The 18,166-nt window shown below is 39.6% G+C and overlaps 1 protein-coding gene across 1 annotated transcript in view; it reads right to left on the bottom strand.

Moving 5' to 3' along the window:
* Window positions 1–18,166, bottom strand: part of WARS2 (tryptophanyl tRNA synthetase 2, mitochondrial) — a 69,032-nt gene that overhangs the window by 33,473 nt on the left and 17,393 nt on the right. The window lies entirely within an intron of this gene.

The raw sequence follows: 18,166 nt of genomic DNA, 5'->3' as shown, positions 1-18,166 counted from the left end.
TCACCAAAGCTACTACTATCTATGTGTTTGAGACTATTTAAATGATCTTCTGGCTCAGCAGGCAGAACAACAGATTTAGGGTTAGGAAACTTGAGTTTTATTTCTGACAATTCTTTGACAAGTTACTTATTTTCTTCTGTATTCCAGATTCCCTCTATTTTTAATAAAGATAATATTTGTCTTTTCATATGGACCAAAGGATTTGCGTTCTGAAGCACATTTACAATTTATAATGTTTTGGTCACGGTTGTGTTTCTTTGTTGGTTTGTACCTCCTAGTGGTTGAAACCATGATGGTAACATGAAAGAAAAATGGGCAATAAAAAAGCAGTTGGTTTTGATTTGTCTGAATAATTCTGCATTTCATAATGCAATAAAAAAGAACATTTATCAGAAAATGTGCATTCCTGAAAGAAAGGTGCTACAAAAATAAAATGTATTGTTACTGCTATGTATAACAAATGTGCAGGATAGTGATCTGGACCACTCTGGTCATCCTTCTCGTGTGGAACATATTTCATCCTACCTTGTGGTACATACAGTTCCTTGTAAACATTTCTTATTTCCCCTATTAGCTCTTTGAGGGGACGTATCATCTTATATATATTTTAAATCCTCGCTAGTGCCTTATGTATTAAAGGGACTCAATAAAAATATTTGATAAATGAGTAAAGATTTTGAAATATAAGTATCAAAGTTATAGGACAAATGAACTTGAAGGGACCTAAGGGTTCATCTAGTCTAAAACTTCATTTTATATGAGAGAAAACTATGGCTCAGAGAAATTAGTCATTTCTTAGTTGTCTGCTAGAAGATTACATAGGCATTCAACTATTTTTCATATAATCATCTGCTCAGTTTATCTCTGTTATTGATAATCCCAGTGCATACGATCAGAAGGCTTAAAAAAGAAAGATCTTGCAAACCTATTTAGGTTTTAAGTATTTACTTAAATTTCCATTCCATCTCCAAGAAGAAACAAGGAAGAAAGACAGAAAACATAAAAGATAGGGTAGCGGTATATTCTGGTGCCATATGACACATATGTATTAGTCAGAGAGGCTAGAAATCCAATCCCAGGGGTAGGGTGGCGCAAAGAAGGGCGAAGCTGGTAGCTTTCCAGTTCAAAGAATGATAGAATTTGAGAGTTGGAAGGGACCTTAGCAACCAACGAGTCTAATCCAAATACAAAAGGAACCTAACCAGTGGCCAAGGAACTTCTGAAGACTTTTGTGAGGGGGAAGGGGGAGAAACCCACCAACTTTCAAGGTAACTCATTCCACTTTTGCATAGTTCTAATTGTTAGGAAGTTTTCCCTGACATCAAGCCTAAATTTTCTTTTAACCTTCACCCACTGCTGCTGGTTCTATCCTCTGGAGCCAAACAGAAGAATTCCCATCTTTCTTCTACATGACAACCTTTCAAATACTTGAAGTCAGTGTCTTCCTGAGTCATCTCTTGATGGCTGGCTTCATTCACTTGTTTGAAGTACCAAGAAATACCAGAGCATATCATAACTGTTTCCTTCCAGAAGAGCCAATCATCTTAAATTTCCAAGGCCCTTCTGTTAAGTCATGCTGCCAGGTACAGTAATGAATATTATAACAGTGCCACCATCCTTCCAGTCACCCGGGTTCACCACTTTGGTGTCCTCCTCAACTCATCATCCCCACTCATCACACACTCTCAGTCTGGTGCTAAATCTTTTGTTTCTCACTCCAGAACATACCAGATTGTCCGTTACATTCCTCTCACACAGCCAACAGCCTGGTGATGGCCCTCATTACCTCTCATCTAGACTACTATAACAATCTCCTGACTGATCTCTCCACCTCAAACATCTTTCTATTCCAATCTATCCTCTGCATCGCCAACAAAGTATGATATTCCTACAACCACGTTTGATCACCTCACTCTACCACTCAGTAAACTCTAGTAGATCTCTATCATTTCAAGAATCAAATACAAACTCTAGCATGTGGGGGTCTTCACAACTGACTCCAACCTAACTTTCCAGCTTTATCAGAACGTCTCCCATTTCTGTACATTATGACCTAGCCAAACTGGCCTTCTAACTTTTGTTATACACAGAACTTCACCTTCCGGCTCCATTGTTCTCCATTGGCCATCATCCATGCCTAGAAATCACTCCCTCCTCACCTGTACTCATTTTCTTTGAGGCTCAGTTCAAATGCCACCTTCTAAATGAAGCCTTTTCGGAGGTTGCAGCTGCGAGTGCCTTCCCTCCAATATTACCTTGTATCTCCTCTGAATCAATTTATATATGTACATGTCATCTCCCTCTTTGCCATTCTGTAAGCTCTGCAAAGGCAGGGGACTGTTTCGCTTCTGTCTTTGGATCCCCGGTGCCTAGAACATAGTGCTCCGTAAAAGCGTGCTGATTAATTGACTGATTGGATCGACTGTTTTAAGAAAGCTGGCAGTGAACAGAGAGACAGCAATTTGAAAGGAAGGTTTATTATTTTTTTCTAATAGGGAACATGTGAGCTTTTATTTTATTTTTTAGGGAGAGGTGAAGAAACCAGAAGCAAAAATTTAAAATTTGAGAGAGAAGGGATGATGATGGAACCAAGTTTCTGAGGAAGTGGGAGGAGGTGGGATCCTTGATACAGGTAAAGGGGTTAGCTTTGATAAGTAGGAGAACCATCACTTCCTCATGGAATGGAGGGAAAGGCGAAAGAACAGTGAATATATAAAGATTGAAGCAGTGAAGATATAATTTCCACTAGTGGGTCATGTGCCTCGTTACACAGTACATGAAGAACCTTTTGATCATGCACAACTTCAATGATTTTTGTCTCTTTCACTATCCCTCCCCAAATTGTGTCCTTTAGCTCCATCTTTTTTTTTAATTTATTATTTATTTTTAACATTCATTTTTTTTAAATTTTGAGTTCCAAATTCTCTGCCTCTCTCTCACCCCTCCCTCACCCAATGAGAAAGCAAGAAATGTAATATAATTGTAAATGTGAAATCATGCAAAACATATTTCCTTATTAGCCTTGTTGCAAAAAAAGAAAAATAAAGAAAGTGAAAAAATTATGCTTCAATATGCACTCAGAATCCACCTATTCTCTCTCTGGAGGTGGATAGAATTTTAAATCATAAGTCCTTCAGAACTGTCTTGGATCACTGTTTTGATCAGAATACCTAAATCATTCACAGTTGATAATCATACAATGTTGCTCTTCTGGTGTACAGTGTTGTCCTGGTTCTGCTCACTTCACGTTACGTCAGTTCGTATAAGTCTTCCCACCTTTTTCTGAAACCATCCTGCTCGTCATTTCTTAGAGCACAAGAGTATTATTACATTACAATCATATGCCACAACTAGATTGGTCATTCTCCAAATGACGGGCATCTCCTCAATTTCCAAATCTCTGCCACCACAAAAACGAGCTCCTTTAGCTCCATCTTCAGGTTTACAGTGCCTCCTTGCTCTCGAGCCCTCTCTCTAACCAGGTATCTTTAGGTAGGAGTAGGTGAGTGGGGGGTAGCAGTTGTGGGTTGGAAAACCATAAATATATGTGTTAAAATGCTGAGTAACTAACATAATCTTTCCCATTTTACAAATAACAAATGAAAAGTGAAGCCAAAAATAGTCTTCCAAGTTAGGAATGCTGTTGCCTATCCTTTAGATACTAAATCACTTTACTCTAAACAATTTCTGATTCAAACTGATACAGAAAATAAATTTATAGAATGGAAAAGATTAGGTTTTCATGCTTGTAGGACTGGAGATGACACAAAAAAAAGAATCCACTTTAGTAAGAAAGGACTAAGGAGGTTGATTTATGGGGAAAGATATGTTCCAACTGATGCTAGGTGACCCCTTGTCTGATATGGCAGAGTGGGAATTCCTTTCATGTATGGGTATGGCCGCACAGTTTCTGAAAACCCTTCCAACTCTCAAAATTTGTGATTCTGAGCATTTATGTAGGTATGTACATGTATATAAGTTAGGGGAAAAAAAACCCAGAAAAATCCTAAACTTCGTTCAAGATTAGAAATCATGGTGTGGGAGAATGTACCATCCAGAAATTCTTCACCAAGGAAAGAGAGGCACTGTTTAGGGTTGTGAAAACAAAGAGTACTGAACTGAAAATAAGAATAGGAACATTTCCACACAATGGCAGGGAAATTTCCCTATGGAGACCTAGAAATCCTGAGGAATTATCTCCCAGGAGAAGAGGTGGAAATTCCAATTCTTGAGAAAACTGGAATAGGAAAAGTACTGGAGGAGACTGTGGGAAAGAATTCTGGCCATTGGGAATGGACTAGACATGATCTAATATATCTTTTCCATTTTCTGGTTTCTGAGATTCTACACATCAGTGCAAAGGGAATGATGTTATCAAGAAATAAGGGCAGCATGAATTACTTTGCTGAATTTTCAAGGAGCTATTAAAAAAATAAAACCTCTAAATGAATACTGGATTCTTGGTCTTAAAAATATACAGAAATTGTCTTGCTCCTCCATAGCAAGTTTATGTTCCCGTCTGTTCCCCTTGTGAGAGTCAGCAGGCAGCCTGGCTGCTTGGCAGGGGAGATATGCTTGGTACCATGAGATCATGGGGTTGGAATGTGGAGTTTGGGGGTCGGGAGGATGGGGGGGGGGTTCTCTGTTCAAAAGCACTAGAGTTGGAAAAGAGTGAAAATGAAAGGAGCTTGGGCTTCCCAGTGGACTGGGAGGCAAACCACAAGGCAAACAGGCTCAGGCCCAGCCCACAGGCATTCATTCATTCATTCACTCTGATGTTTGGAGTATCAGCCATGCGCAGACATCGGTCCACAAGGGTTGGTCCGAGGGTTGGCACTAAGGATGGAGGCCTTCAGAAAATTGTTCTTAATTTTATGTCAGGTGTGCATTTGCTGATCAACTCCACTTCCAATAAACTAATGTTGTTGAGTGTGTCACTTTTGCAATGGAAACCACAGGACCTAAGGTTGTCTCAGCATTGCAATTTGATACATGCCAGAAGAACGAATGAAATGGTCTAATCAAATGTAAAGCTGATATACTCAACCATTCGGTGAAGACAGTTATTGCTGTTCCTGTCCTGAGGTGCAGACCTGTCAAAATTAATTTAATTTTGATACCAAATTATGATATAATGGAAAATTCACAAGTTATTAATAATTCCTCAATGTAATTTTCTGGAATGTTCAAGCAAAGGTGGACAAGATACATTTAAAGACATCTTCTAAGACAAAGCTAGACTCCATGAAGATTTCAGGACGCAGGCAACAAGAGTTCCAGTTTGACGCTGACTGTTCACATACATCACACCTGTATTAACAGTATGCCTACTAAAAAAGGAAAATCAAAGAATTTTGATGTATCCATGTATCATTGGAGGTTAAGTGACTCACCTATGGTTACACTACTAAGTGTCTAAGGTGAGAAGTCAGATCGCCTGATTTTTTAAGTCTAGTGCTCAATTAAATTATTAAATGCCTGCTCTGGGGAATAAAAAGACAAAACAACAACAACAACAACAAATCCAGTCTGTGCCCTTAAAGAAGCCCACTAGAGTTATTAGAGTATAATTTGTAGAGTGTAACATGGTCAGACTATACTTTGGGAAAACCACTTTAGCATCTTTGTGGAAGATGGACTGGAGAGGGAGACAGTTAAGGCAGGGACACCAAGTAAGATACTACAGCAATAATCTAGGCAAGCGGAGAGGAGGGCACGACCTAGGGCAAAGACATGTGAGCAGAGGGAAAGGAATGATGAGAGAGATGTTACAGAGGTAGGAACGACAAGCTTTGACAACTGGCTGGATATGTGGGGTGAGGGATAACACTGAGGCTGAAAATCTGGAAGCTGGAAAGAGGACTGACACCTATAGGTAAGTTCTGGAGAGTAGTTGGATTGGAAGGAAAGGTAACGAGTTCTATTTCAGACATGTTGAGTTTGAGATGCTTAGGGGATATCATGTTCAAAACGTCCAACACGAAGTTGGTGATGCAGGCCTGGATCTCAGAAAAGAGATTAGCGCTTGATAGAAATGTTAGTCGTCTGTATTAGATATAATTAAACCCACGGGGGCTGATGAGTACTCATCAAGTGAGAGTGTGCAGACAGAAGGGAAGAATGCCTAGCAAAGAAATACCCACTATTAGGGCATAGACAGGATGTGGATGGCAATCTCTCAAAACGTCTCGAAGAATTGTCAAAGACAAAGGAAGAGACCCAAAGGAGAACAGTATCACAGTAACACACAGGGAAGAGTAAAAATAATCAGGAGGAAAGGGCTGTCAACAGTGTCAAATGCTACATAAAGATCAAAGACATAGACTGGGGAAAAGTTGCTGCACCATTTTTGTCTCTCGTGTTACTGTGGTCATGGCAGGTAAGTTAAGCTTTTTAAGGTTAAAGAAAATTTGGCTCGGTCCTACTCACATTAGCAAGAGAGTGAGAGTTGGCCTAATATGTGGGCATGCGTATGAATGGTTATTGTTTATCAGCTGACCCTATGTGTTAGGTGAGTTCTATGATACATTTAGTAATGGCTTTGACTCCTACTTATGCATGTTAGTATACAGATGGAACAGAAAAAAAAAATTTCAACCCTAGAGCCCCAAATACATAAAATGTTGAATGTGGCCACCTGTCAGATCTATTTTCCAAACCTTTCTTCCTATTAATCACTGATAGAAATTCTGAAGCTATTAAATTTGTTGCAATAATTCTGATAAGACATGAGACGATATGAAGAGTAACCCTTTTTAGGTTCTCTTTCTGGGAAGCTAGTTGGTACCACAGCTTCTACATTCACTATCTTATAGTGTTTGAATTCAAAACATGCAAGCAAGCAATGTTGGTCTCCAGTACTGGAGAGTTTAAATGTTAGGTATTTTCATCTAGTTCATTTGAAGATTTTTACTGCTATAAAAAGTGCTATTTCATCTCTATCATTTATCATCTCTTATCCCTCTGAATGGCTTTAAAAGTAATTCTCTCTTATTAGAGAATAACCCCAGTGCCCAGTGATTTGCAATGGCATGCTTCTTCTACTACAACACACATATATGGTTCATGAAAGTGAAGACAAACCCTGGCTAAGTCATTTGACCACTCTTAAGCTCCTTATCTGTAAAATAAAGTGGATAGGATACATCTTCTGATTCTACAATTCTGAGTATGACTCTAAACTCCCTCATATTTGACATGGAAACTGTTCTATTTCGCCTACAACTGAGTTTTGGACACCTGTTTAGTATAATCTGGTGAATGGTCTAGCAGTTGCTGAGACAGATGGGCCAAGAATTTTTAAGCAGCTGAGAGTCAAGGTTTGTGGTAATGTCCCAAATACAACTGGGACAAGAGGACCAAATAGTCCAGGCTAAGGTTCATATGGCAGCACATCTGACACCACTCACTGGAAATTAAAGGCAGCTACTGCGATACATTGTCTATGAAGTCACACATGACAATTTCCAGGAGAGTAACAGCAACCTTTAGCCTTAGTTGAGGAGTCAAGTACCTTTCTGATTTCTGAATGTTTTGACCTTGACATAGCAATTTCTACCCAGGATCAACCTCTGGCTCCTCCCCTCCAGAAAACTCCCCAAAGCTTTTGCCCTGAGGAAAGAGAAGACTGAGTTAGCACTGAGACTGCAGAGATTGTTTCTGGTTATCCACTATGCCCTGACCTAGGTTTGGATCTAGGGAGCAATATGAATTTAGGAGGAGCAAGGCATGCTTTATGTCAACTGAAAAAAAAGACAGCGCATGCACCCCAACAACTCAACACTCCCACCTCTGTATGCATGTGAGAAAATGTGAGGAAAACAGAAAACGCAATACATTGAACATTTTTGTTCAGTCTTTTCCCAGTCAGGTCTGACTGTGACTCCATTTGGGGTTTTCTTGGCAGAGATAGGGGAGTGGTTTGCCCTTTCCTCCTCCAGCTCATTTTACAGATGAGGAAACTGAGCCTAACAGGGTTAAGTGACTTGCCCAGGGTCACGTGGCTAGTAAGCGTCTGAGGCTAGATTTTCATTCAGGAAGATGAGTCTTCCTGACTCCAGGCCCGGTACTCTATCCATTGCGCCACCTAACTGTCCCTATGTTGAACATAGTAGGCACTTAATAAATATTTGATGAGTTAAGTTGTTGAACTGAATTGAATCATAAAGTTTTATTTTATAAAAGAATTTACTTTAGACTTACACTGCTACCAAATTTCTTGGACTAGGAAGCTTCTCTCCACCCACAATGGTGTCTTTTCATTAAAGAGTGGAATGTTTTTATAGACCTGTTTTGTTCCTTGTTATTAGTTCCTCGGATTTTGTTGGAAATGGAATTAAAAATAAATTTTACATAATATCTAAAATAACATAAATATGAGATATAGAGGATTTAAAAAATTCTTATACTAAAACTGCCAGCCAAACTAAATTAGTAAGGAACATTTTATATCCACAAAAATCTTATGTAGCCACCATTCCTGTTTATTTTCAAAGGGACAGGAATATTTACATACAGGAAAGATATCAAATAAATGTGAAAATGTTAAAATATCAGAAATGAACAGAAATGTTTTAGAGTAGTTGTATAGTACAGAGCCTTGTACCCAGTAGGAGCTTAATAACTATTTGCTGAATTGAATTCTGTTTAGACTACCTTTTCCCAGAACAACAACAACAAAATCTAATAATAGTCTTAATGCAATAAGGACAGCTAAGATAAATAATCTTAGGTGAAAAGTAAATTCCACTCAACCTTTTTGTAGGTAACAAGTGACTATTCTAACTACTTTTAGCCTCCACTAGATTAAAGTCACTGCACAACACTAATTCCAAGAACTCCTACTTCCCGGACATCTGTGGGGAAATATGGCCGTTCCAGACAAAATTCTTAGTAAGTTGGTGGAAAACACAGATTAGAAGTCTATGTTGGACACTGTTAATATTTTCATTAAAAATAATCATCTCCTTCCCCTAAGGATAGTGGGGAAATCATTAGAGAAGGAATTTCAGCATGAAAATTCACATATATATGTGTGTGTGTGTGTGTGTACATATGTTTTGCTATGTATGTGTATGTATATATTATATATATATATAAACACACATATATATTCTGTTAAAATGGCATAACTTTTTTACCTTATCCCTAATACCATCTGTTTCTTGTTCACCTCAAATGAAAGCCCAAATAAATCAAATGGAGGCAGAATGAGCCAAATATTGAATTTGGAGCCACCCCCCTCCCAAACTTAGAAACAGGTTGCAGCTGGGTGGCACAGTGGATAGCACTGGGCTTGGGTCAGGAAAACCTGAGTTCAAATCCCACTTCAGACACTAGCTCTGTGACCCAGCACAAGTTACTTAGCCTCTTGGCCTCAGTTTCCTATCTGTAAGATGCACCCATCTCACATAGTTGTTGTGAGGGTCAAAAGCATTAACATGTAAAGTGTTTTGTAAAACTTAAAGTGTTATATAGACACCAATTATTATTATTATTATCTTCTAAAACTAAGTTATATGGAATTTTTCTAAAGCACAGTCCTGACCATGTTATCCTCCTGCTCAATAGACTTGCAATAGCTCTCTATTTCTTCCAAGATCAAATCTCTAGTTCTCCGTCTGACATTGAAAGCTCTTCATAACTAGAGCCCCTCCCTCCAGTCGTTCCACAGTTGACTCCCCTCCATGCACGTCATGGTCCAGCTACCATGGCCTACTTGTAGTTCGACCCATTCCACCTCCTGTGGCATTCCATGTCTCTGCAATGGCTGATCGCCATGCCTGCTCTGCTGTGCTCCCTCACTTCTGCCTACTGGTTTTCCTGGCTTTCTTTAAGACTAAGTTCAAAGCAAAGACCTTTGCAAAGGCCTTTCCTGCCCCACCCCACCCCTCAGGTGCTGATCCTTTCATCTCTTCTGTATATATTTTGTATATATACTAAGTTATTAAAATATTTCCTCCATTAGACTGTATACTCCCTTGAGAGCAGAAATTGATTTTGTGTCTGTATCCTCAGCTTAGCATAGCACCCAGCACACAGTAAGTACTTAAATTTTTATTTACTGACTCACTGGGGTCAGGTTCCCAGGGTAGCTCACTAAATCATATTTAACAAGTAATATGGCTGAAAGAGTAGTACTAACGTCACTCACAACATTTTTTCTTTTTTTCTTTTGGGTAAATGGAATTTCTACTACCATAAGAGCAAAAAAGAACAATGTCAGTTTTAAATTCCCCAAACGAAAGCCCCTTTTGGTAAAAATCAGCATTTTATTTCTCATCATTCTCTTCTCCTAGAAAAGGGTTCCGAGATAGATACTGCTAAACAACAGCTATCTCCAATTATGTCTGAGAGCTCACATGACAGATTAGGGTAACTTCTGAGACAGCTCTCCAAAGGGTCATCATCAGTCAGGGAGCTGCTGATCACGAACATCGCAAGCCCTGCTCTTGTAAGGACAACATGTCTATCCTCCTGCTTGGCTTCTCTCTGAACCAGTCCTTCAGCTCTCCAGACACTGGAGTTACTCACGTCACTTCTCTGCGCCTTCTTCTGAGCTGAAGGAACCAGAGCTCTCAAGATATTTTCTATCCAGCTTGTTCGCAGGCTGCATAGAAGGCCAGGGTGGCTAAGTATTGAGGCCCAGCTCACTATAAAGAGCATTGCACTAATATATTGAATAGGCTGGAGGTGGTTCCAAAGACTAGAGATACCAGAGCCATAGTATCCACCTTCCCATTGACACCAATGATGTCCTTAGAAAACTTTAGATTAACTCTGATAAACCCCAAATGTGGATAGTCCTTGTCACTCAGTTCACCGTGTCTTCACCCTTTCAAAGGCTAGGAATGTATTTTTTCTCAAATGTTTCTTGTAGAATAATTGGAATACAAGGTCACCTGGGATCCATTTCCCAAAATATCAAGACCCTGTATGTCTTCAGTCTTTACAGGCACTTCAGTACAAGGCCTATGAATCAAGGTGGTATGAACCCATAACCAATTACTGATGAGGTCACGATTAAATATTTTTGGTGGATAGGAGAGGAGCTCTTGACCGAACAAGGGAGAGAGATGATCATAAGAGCCAAAGTGAATAATTTTTACTACATAAAACTGTAAATAATTTACACAAGGCCAAAACACTTAGAACTAGAAGGGAAACATTTAACTGGGGAAAAGAAATCTCTCAAGCCAATTCTCTGATAAAAGTTGACATCCTAGATATAAGAATTGATGCAAATGTGGAAGAACAAGAGTCATTTCCTAAAAGACAAATAGGTCCAAGAGTATGAACAGGCAGTTCTCAAAAGAACTGCTAACTACCCACAACCACATGACACAGTGCCCCAAATAATTTAATAAGAGAAATAAGGATTAAAACAACTCAGAGTTCCATTGTACATCTAGATTGGAAAAGATAACAATAAAAAAAAAGGAAAATTACAATTGTTGGAAAGACAGGCATACAATGGTATGAGATCCAATGGCAGAGTTATGAATTGATCCACTCATTCTGGAAAGCAACTTGGATCTGAAACCAGGGCCAGAAGTTTAAATATATTTCGAAAATATGAGAACATGAATCTCTATCTTCTACAACTTACTTTTAAAATGCTAAATTTCACACAGGAGTACCAACACTGTTCTGCTTGTCTGTGTCCCCTTCTATATTTCTGCTCTTTTGTGTTTCTTTTAATGTTTCATCTAATTCATTCTTTACATAGCTAATGGAATGGTCATGTCACTCTTCTGTTCAAAAGCCTTTAGGGGGTGCTTCCTTTTATTTACCAAATAAAATTCAAACTACTTACTCTGATATTCAAAGCCCTTCCCAATCTGGCATCCTCCCACCTTTTTAGCTTTGTATCACAATATTGCTATATATGTTGGGCAAGTGATCCAGCAAAAACAAATTATTTGGTACCCTGCGTGGACACAATGTGACTTCCTACCCTGGTACCTTTCTTTGTTCATACTCTTCCCTATGCCTGGAGTACCCTCTCTTTCTCCACCTGCTGAATGCCCATTCAAAGGCTGAAGTCCAAATCAAATACCACTTCCTCCAAGAAGCTTTTCAACATTTTAATGGAGGCAATCCACTAGCCATGAGTCTTTTCACTCTGGTATGCCAGCTTCTGTGGTCCTGGACACTGATCAGCAAGCAGTAACTATTTCCATAAATTCCCCATGGGACATATAGCAGGGAAAAACTGATTTGATAGCTGCCAGCTAAGTAACTGTGACATCACCACAGTGAAAAGACAAAGGAGGCTACCTGTCAAGGAGAGTGACAAGAAGCAATACTGCTCTGATGGTTATAACTTGAAACTGGGGGGATTTTCCTCCTTTTAGTGCTATTATAGTTTTTATGTTATCTGATTAAGTTTGAGCTATTCAAGTTTTTTTTTTTTAATTTTTAAGGAAGATGTCAGGAGAACCCAACCCTAAGTTCAGATAGTAGCCTTCTCACATACTCTATCATCAAACAAATACAAAGCCTCTAAGTCAATTACATGGCTCCCTAGCACCACCACTGGATATTCAGGCTACTTTTCCTTTAAATCCACCAGCTCCCCTTTTCTTACTGGGACCAAATGAATTCATTGTCATGGTGCTTTCCTTATGTGCCCATGAAATAACTTCACGCCCACCTCCAATATTCTGGGCTTCTTTTATGGATGGTGGACTTCCCAAAAGATACCAACATTACAGGGTAAGAAAAGGAATTTATTCTAGGAAGAATAACTTCGAGGCCCTGCAAATGAGAGCAGGAAGCCATTCATACAGGGGGGGCTTCTATCTGAGTGTGTGGAGTATTGCTGTGAACCGGGCACCTCTCCCGTCTAGCCACCAACATTCCTGCCTCTGACAATCTCAATCTGCAGAAGCACAGCTGAGTCATTATAACGAGTCTCAAAATCAATTTATTGAACAATTTACTAGATTCCATCTACGTGTAAGGCACTATCAGAGGTGCTGGGAATTTAAAAAGAGAGAGAGAAACAGCCAATAATCCATAAATAGTAAGCGCCTACTATGTGCCAAGCACATAATAACAGTTTTCTGATCTCAAGTAGTTTAGCACCATATTTCCGAGTTAATTCAATTAACATTTTTAAAAAAAATTAAACACTTACCAAGTGAAAAGCACTGTGCAAGGTACTAAGGATGCTAAGGCAAACAACAAAAATTTCTACTCTCAAAGAGCTCACATTCTTCTCTGGATGCAACATGTATATGGACCAAGTCATACAAAGTCACTGCAAGAAAGAGAACACACTGACAGCAGGAGGGATCACGCGGTACCTAAGCTGTGCTCTGAAAGAATCGAGGCATTCTGTGAGGCAGAGGTAAGAAGTATGGGGAACTGCCCATTCAGAGAGAGGGAATGAAATATCTTGTATGGAGAATAACTGGCAAGCCATTTGCACTGGAATGGAGAGCTCTGGGGAGAAGAGTAATATGAAAAAAGACTGGGAAGACAGGCAGTGAGCCAAGCTAAGAATTTTCTATTTGATCCTAAAGGCAACAGGGAGTCACTGAAGATTCTTAAGGAGAGGAGGAAGGCAGAAGATTAGTGTTCTACAAGTATTGACCTGACAACTGCGTGGAGAAAGAATTGGAGAGGGGAGACACCAGAAGCGGGAAGACCATTTAGGGGGCCATTGCAAGAGCCCAAGTGAGAGGTGCGGAGGACCAGAATCAGGATATCGCTGTGTTAGTGGAAAAAGGCTCGGCGCATCCTGCTAGTATCAGGCAGGAGAGAGACAGAAAACTAGGCATTAAAGTCTCTTACCTGGTTTTTGAAAGGTGGGCTTAACCCTATAATTTTATATTTACAGCAATTCTATTCCTTCACCAACATCCTTCAGTAACAGCGGCCTCCTGACTCTGGGAATTTTCACTGCCTGGCCCCTATACTTGGAACTTTCTCCCTCCTTGTCTATGCCTCCCAACTTCTCTGGTTTCCTTCATGTCTCAGCTAAAATCCTCTCTTCTGCAAGAAGCCTTTCCTGTTCCCCCTCAATGCTTGTGTTTTCTCTCTCCAATTTATGCACACATGTACATATGCATACTTACACATACATACACATACATTGAATACACTGAATAGACATGCATAGATAGTCTGTACATGGTTGGCTACACGTCTTCTCCCCACTGAACTATAAGCTCCTCAACCTGGTTTTCGTTTTCCCTTGTTCCTCCTTTGCTTAACGTAATGCCTGGCACACAGCAGGCATTTAACAGAAGCTTGCTGACTTCACCTCTCAGATGCCTTATCAACCTAGCTAAATTCTGGGAGATCTTTCACCAAAAACTCGGCCATCAGGAGATGATTCTTTTTGGTGTTAGCAACTGGCAAAATTCTTTACTAAGGTATGGAGGAGTTGTGAGCTGTATCTGTAAAAGGAACATACACATAGATGAAATCACAGATTTTGAAGTGAATACACAGATTAAAGAAGCATTAAACTAAATTAATAAGTCAAAACGCTTTCTAAACTAATTAGTTTTTAAAAATTAGTACCCTCATCCTGTGAGTATGGCCCTAATGTTACTGCCTACATCTTACTGATAAAATAATGACACTGAGAATCTGAGTCAAATGACTCAATGACGTCAATAGTGAAGTCGATTAGAACTGAGGATTCCTTAGTCCCACTGCACTAAATCATACTACCTCCTGGCGTCTGTATATTTACACTGACATTACTACAATGCCACGGAATTCTCACCAGGTGCCTGATTCTCTCTCTTGTGCTAGAAGTAAAGGGGGAAGAAGAAGCAGGGGTGTGAACTGCCCTTTTTATTTCTTGTTTTCACTTAGTCACGGTGGCTCAGACCAGGGCAGGTGACAAGGACAGTCGATCTCATTCATCTGGGCAGCAGCTTCAGGGCTAATTCTAAACACAGGTGGTGAGTGAGCCAGAGAGAACAGGAAGGGGGAAGGAATCACTGCTGACATGGGCGACAGGGAAGATTGATGGTTTCCCTCTCTCTTTTTCCCCACTGCGTCAGCCTAGGGGTAGAGATGGAGGTGCTGCTGTGCTAGGGGCAGGACAGCCCCCACTGCACTCAAACACTGATTAATGAGACTGAAATGACACAGAAAAGAGTTGCTGCTCCAGAAAGATCTCACAGATATTTCTTTCTTTAATATTTTGAACGAAAGCAGTTCCCATAAAATGAAGGGTTTGAATTATATTAACCCATAACTAGAGAAAGGTAGGAGAAAAAGAATGCGGCAGTTGGAATAGAAGAGTCCTGTGATGGTACAAAGAAAGGAAAACGCATGGATGTAACCAGGTCTTTGTCTTACACATTCCTTATTCCCCACTTCATCTACTCAGAAAACTTTACAAAATTCTAGTTGAAATTGTTATTTATCCACCAAAGAGCTGCTACAAATATCTCATTTGATACTCAATACAGTCCTGAGGTTGTTGTCATTGTTATCTTCATTTTACAGATGAGGAAACTGAGGCTGATGGGGGTTTAAGTGACTTGCCAAGGTCACACAGCCAGTAAATGCCTACAGTTGGTTTTGAATTTAGGTCTTTCCAGTGGTCTCTCCATTTAACCATCTAGTTGAGCTATCTAGTAAATACAGTGGTGGCACAGTGATACAGCACTGGATCTGGAGACAGGAAGACGTGAGTTCAAATCTAGCCTCAGACACTTACTAGCTGTGTGACCCTGGGCAAGTCACTTAACTTCCATCTGTCTCAATTTCCTCAACTGTAAAATGGATAGCACCTACCTCATAGGGTTGTTACGAGCATCAAATGAGAAAATATTTATAAAGTACTCAGCACAGTGCCTGGCACATAGTAAGTGCTTAATAAATGCCTATCTTTCTCCCCTTCACCTTCCTTCCCCGCATGGTGGCCTCCAATATGCATATGTGATCTTTCTTTTTGTCAATAACCTCTTTAAAGTATATGCCTAGAAACAGAATCTCTGGGTTAAAAGGTATGAACACTTTAGCCACTTTATTTGTATAATTTCAAGTTGCTTTCCATAACGGCTGTACTCATTTCCAGGTCTAGCAATGACATATTAGTGCATTTTGTCTTTTCACAGCCTCTCCACCACTGACTAGTCACTAGTTCTCTCTTTTGTCACGTTTGCCAGTTTGCTGGGAGTGAGGCAAATGTGCCTTTCAGTTATTACTAGTGATTTGGAGCACTCTTTTAGATGGTTGTGAATAGTTTGCAATTGTTCATTTGTGTACTGTTTGCTCATATCCTTTGACTACTGATCTGCTAGGAATTAACATATACTTTGATACTCACTGACTTCAATGGAAACATAGGAATAGATCAATACAGCAAGAAACACTTTGGAAAATGTGGATCAGTAATAAGGAATGAGGTCTACACATTAGCATCATGCCTATACATCATGGATAATTCATTTGAGAAAAGAATATTGACATAGTGATCACCGAACAATGGAAAAAATTAAATTGATATTTTTAACAGACAAGAAATATCTTAGCACTGATATGACAGCGAATTCTGGAATCAGTCATCTGTGTATCACAAGACCACTAACTTGTTATATCAAAGGTCCCAATTAATATAAAACTAGGAGAATGAATAAACATGAGAAAGAGATAACGTATATAAAATGAAAAGTAATAATAGTTGTTGCCCTTGAGGAACACACATTATAAAGGGGGAAGCAAACATTCAAACAACTGTGCCCATGTCAGATATAGACAATGTAAATGGGAGATGATCTCAGAGGGAAGGCACAAACGGAGTGAGGGTGGAATTGTAGGGAGGGGACACTGGGAAAGGCCTCTTTCAGAAGAAGCTGGGATTTGAGCTATGTTGTAAAGGAAGTCAGGGAAGTCAGGAGGCATAGGTGAGGAAGGAAAGAATTTCAGGCATAGGGGACAAACAGTGAAAAGGTGTGGAGTCAGATATGGAGTGTCACGTGCAAGTAAAAGCAAAGATCTCCCAAGTATCCAAGAAAATTTGTCAAGATTCCTCGAAAAATATAACAACAAAGATAATGGTGCTTAATGATCCCCTTATCATCACTATAGGCTGAGGCATAAACAGGAAGACAGACGCACGTCAAAGATCTTCACTACCATCCTGAAGCCGATCCAGCACAGATTCTAATGTGAAAAATTAAAGTCCCTGAAGATGCTGAGATGATGAGACTGTTTTCAAATGACTTCCTGTTGTTCATGTCAAACCTTCGAATACTACAAAGTTTCTCACTATATGAGATCTGTCACCACTCAAAAGAATTTTCATGAAATTCAAACATAACAGGAAAAACCAAGTGAATGGCAAATACCTCCTATGTAGAATATGACACGCAGTTAGACAGGCAACCTACCTACCTTGGATAGACACAACAAATTGGATCCAAAATTAAACAGTAGGAAGAGATCATGATGTACTCCTTTGGGGAAACTAAAAAAGGCCTTCAATGATCTTCAACTTTTTTCCAAAAAAAAAAAAATAGCTTATCTTTTTAATACTAACATGCACATTTTCTCCTATCTGTAAGTTATGTAGTACCACCTACAAAAAATTAAAAATGAGTACAGGACAATGAAGAAGTACATGGTGGGTTGCAGGTTAAAACATACAACGAATAAACTCTGGAGAAGAGGAACCAGAGTAAAGGCTATCACCAGATAAACACCTGACAAAAAAATGGGGAGATCATGTTACCCTCACTCCTCCTGATGTCAGGAGGAAGGTTCCCAGGGTGGGTGAACCCTTTGGGGGATCTAATGGGAGAACACTGATACGGGTTGTATGACACAGACGTGTCTAGTACGTGATCTGCGTCGCTGGGAGAGACACTCATATCACGGACATTGCAGATCCATCTGAGCACACATTTACAACATGCTGTGGAGGTAATGGTGTTCATTTTTCATTCATAAAGGTTTACCCTGAAATAATGAAATATTTTTATTTGCCATTACTGCATCATTTCTACAACAATATAGCAGCACTACACATTCATTAATGAAAAGGACACTACATTCGTTCTCAGATAACGTATTAGTAGATGTAGAAATAGCATGGGAAGCATGGGCACGCTCATGATGAGGTGGATTCCCTCTCAGCCACACCTCAGTGGAATCTCTCCTCTTCAGTGGCAAAGGGAGAGGTGCTTCCTCT

The sequence above is a fragment of the Vombatus ursinus genome, unplaced genomic scaffold (genome assembly GCF_900497805.2).
Source record: "Vombatus ursinus unplaced genomic scaffold, bare-nosed wombat genome assembly UNPS02014782.1, whole genome shotgun sequence".
Lineage (NCBI taxonomy): Eukaryota > Metazoa > Chordata > Mammalia > Diprotodontia > Vombatidae > Vombatus > Vombatus ursinus.
This window is presented reverse-complemented; position numbering and strand designations above follow the sequence as displayed.